Source organism: Corvus brachyrhynchos, unplaced genomic scaffold (genome assembly GCF_000691975.1).
Source record: "Corvus brachyrhynchos isolate BGI_N302 unplaced genomic scaffold, ASM69197v1 scaffold71, whole genome shotgun sequence".
NCBI classification, from domain to species: Eukaryota; Metazoa; Chordata; class Aves; order Passeriformes; family Corvidae; genus Corvus; species Corvus brachyrhynchos.
Window position 1 is genome coordinate 2,090,879 of NW_008237609.1, and position 3,675 is coordinate 2,094,553.

A 3,675-nucleotide genomic window follows, 5' to 3' on the forward strand; every position below is an offset into this window, starting at 1 on the left:
CCATCTCCTACACTTTGCAGGTAATTTTTAGGGTTATTCCTTTTAATAGCAGTTCTATGGATGAATAGATCTTCCCCTGTATCATCTCGTGTTATAAAACCATAGTTGTTTTTTACATTGTACCATTTCACAGTTCCTGTGACTTTCGTGGCTACAATTCTGCTATTCTCATGTCCACTGCATCAGCAGAAGACTTCATGTATTAGTTTCTCTCTTGTTTGTGAACAGGTATGAAATATAATTTCCAAGTTAGACTCAAATTTGCTCTTAATCTATAATTGCTGTATAAGAGGGTATGAGCTCTGAGCTTTTGTGCACACCCAATGCACTTAAGTCATTAATTTTTGGGGTGGTCCAGAACTTCCCTGTGAAGTTATCTGCATAGTTGTGATAATGGACTGACTGGAGAAAAGTTTATTGACTGAAATCTTAGTCATCTTCCCAACAAAGCCTATGACTAATTTGCAGAGGACCTCTCCAGGTTAGAATTTCAAACTCTCCCTATGATTCTCCCAGGTGAAATATTTCGTCCGTACCAGTCTTTATGTGCAGAGTATTGACTCACATCTTGGGTTAAAAACCTGACCTTTTCAGAAACCCCAAATGGTTCCTGTGCAGAACTGACCAAACTTTGAGTAAAGGAGATCCTTGTAAACAGTCACTATAAAGTGTTCGTGGAGATACAGAAATGGTCACATGTGAATCTGTTGCGCATACCGAGGATAAGCAGGAGATGTTTCGCATGTGGTTTAAGTAATGGATCGTACACATCCTGGTCATGTGGTCATGCATGTCAGGGAGCAGCAAAGAGCAGGGCTGCCCCCTGAGCTGAGCTGGAGCTCTGGGTGACCCTGGCATAGGCTGAGGGCAGTCATGGACAGGGCCAGTCCCATAGAACATGATCTAGGCAAGCAGAGCAGGGGTGGATGCTTTGCTGGAGGATGCAGGTGAGGCTGTTGGGGCATGTAATGCATGGCCATCTTCTTTGAGATTCCCCATGTAATTCCCATCCTCAATGCAAGGATCTCAATACTCAGTCTTTTTTCTTTTTTCTTTTTCTTTCTTTTTTCTTTTTTCTTTTTTCATTTTCTTCCTTTTCTTTTGTTTGTTTCTTTCCTTTTTCTCTCTCTCTCTTTTTTCTTTTTCCCCTCTTTCTTCTTACTCTTTTTCTTTTCTGTGGAACACTTAAGCTCTGCTGGAAAAGCTGTTCTCTGATAATGTACATGATCAGAGTCAGCACTGGGTACTAAGGAAAAATCACTGGAGAAAGCCTGGCATGCAGTCAGTAAGATGCTAACTAGATCTAGGTATAACCCCCAAATTTCTCTTTTGTTTGAGACAGTATATTTTTACAGGTCCACTTCTAGGTAAAAAACAAAAAATCTTACATGAGTAGCTTAAGGTACTTTTGTCCTTTCTTCTGCTTAGGTTTATTTGTTGTTAACTGACATAATTATTTCTTTGTTTTTGCTGATTATGTTTTATAGTGAGCATTCAATTCTTTTTTTTCCTTATTTTTACCATTCTTTCTGAGAATGAGGGACTTATTCTTTTTAGCCTTCTATTTTATTTTTTACTAGACAATTTTCTTCTATCTTATGATTTAAAAAATGAAGTTATTTTTAATGTAAATTCTGTGAAGTATTAAGTAAGCAAATAAAGTATCCCATGTGTGTCTGACACATGAAAAAAGTTATTTCAACTTTTGAAACATAAATTGTTGGTAATAGAACTAATGATATCTGTAATTCATATTCTGAAATAAGTACACTGAGATGAGCTTGTTACAGTCAATATTTTAGGGTAAGACTTCAATAATGTATAAATTATCTGAGGTTACTGGTGTGCTGTATTACTAGGCCTGTTATAAAGCTGTGCAAACAAAGCCCACACGGAAATAGAAAACCAAATAGTAATCATGTAGCACAGCCAAATTTCCTCCCAAACATTTCTGGCAAACTTGCATGCTGGTATCAAATACCAGAATGTGTATTGCCTTCCTAGTCTATTGATTTTTTTGATCCCCTTTATTTTAGTCCATAGAGTAAGAATAGAATTGAATTTCTGAAATAATAGATTTAACTAACACAAACTCTATGTTTGTTATGATGTAACCCTATCTTTCAGGAGAAATTTCGTATTTATATCTCAATGATTAGCAGACTTGTTTTACCATTCAGATAAAAAATACAAGCAAAATACAAAGCTAAGCTTCATTTTGTCTGTTTTGGGTTGTTTTGGTTTTTTGTTTGTGCTTTAGATTTTTTGAGTGATTGATTTCCACTTTATCTTGGTCTTTTCTTTCTGTCAGTGAAACAAAGCATAGAGCTTTTATCAGCAATAAATGGTTACTTTCAGTTGTCTTTAGGTATCTAAGCAGAGATCTGTACTTAGAATCACAGAATTCTTTAGGTGGAAAAGCTCTTTAAGATCAAAGTCCAACCACTTACAGCACTTCCAAGTCCACTAAATCATGTCCCTAAGCACCACAGCTATGCATCTTTTACATACCTCCAGGGCTGGTGACCCAACTGCTTCCCTGGGCATCCTGTTTCAATGCTTCACAATATGTTTGGTGAAGAGATATTTCCTAATATCCAATTTGAATTTCCCCTAGTGCAACTTGAGATTATTTCATCTTGTTTTCCCTTGCTATTTGGGAGAAAAGACTGATCCCCACCTCACTGGATTCTCCTTTTAGATAGCTGGAGAGGGCAATAAGGTGTCCCTGTACCTCCCTCTCTCCAGGCAAAACAACTGCAGTTCCCTCGGATGCTCCTCATTTTGCTCCAGCCACTTCCCCAGCTCCATTGTCTTCCTCTGGACTTGCTTTGGACTTGCACTTGCTTTGCCTTTCTTGTAGTGAGGGGCTCTTACAGATGGAGTGATACACTTCACTCATAAGAGCAAAGCAACAATTTACTTTATTGATATAAAACAGCGAGTTGAACAACTTTAATGGTAAATGAGACAGAAGTTTAACAAGATTTGATGACCAGGTACACTTGATTATTTACTATATAGGGTCAGATAAAACTATCAACAAGACCCTCTAAGTCATGAGGTTTTGGAAGGAACCCCCTGCTTTTTAAATTCCCTCTCTGGGAGGGACCTGGGTATGGCTGGATCCAGTACCTGCCCCTAACTTGTTCAAAGGCTTATGTCTACAGGATTAGATGTGCAAAATCATTTCTTTATAGAACTCAGCTAAGATTTCAAAGTTTAGCCTGCTGTTAATCTCTTACCAAGGATCTGCTGTGGAATCTCTCAGCCTCAAGGAATAAACTTGAGAGGCATCACTGCTAAAGGGGAGATCCTGGTGTGTAGCCCATGGTTGTGTGGGAAAGCTCAAAGGGCCCTGAGCTGTCCACTATTTATAGTGTAATTATTGACCTATAGTCATATCTGCATACCAGCAAGAGGTGTGGGTCACTGTCTCCAGACAGACCTTGGCTACCCCATTGCTCTTGGTCACCTTGTCATAGAAGGAGATCATGTTGGTCAGGCAGGAGCCGCCTTTCATAAACCTGTGGTACCTTGCTGTTATCCACTGGTTGTCCTGTATGTGCCATGTGAAGGCTCTCAAGATGATCTTTTTACACTGAAACAATAAAACAGACCAATTCTTGTCTCAGCAATTCTGCTATTAAATGAAAGTTCAAATTTAGATGCTAA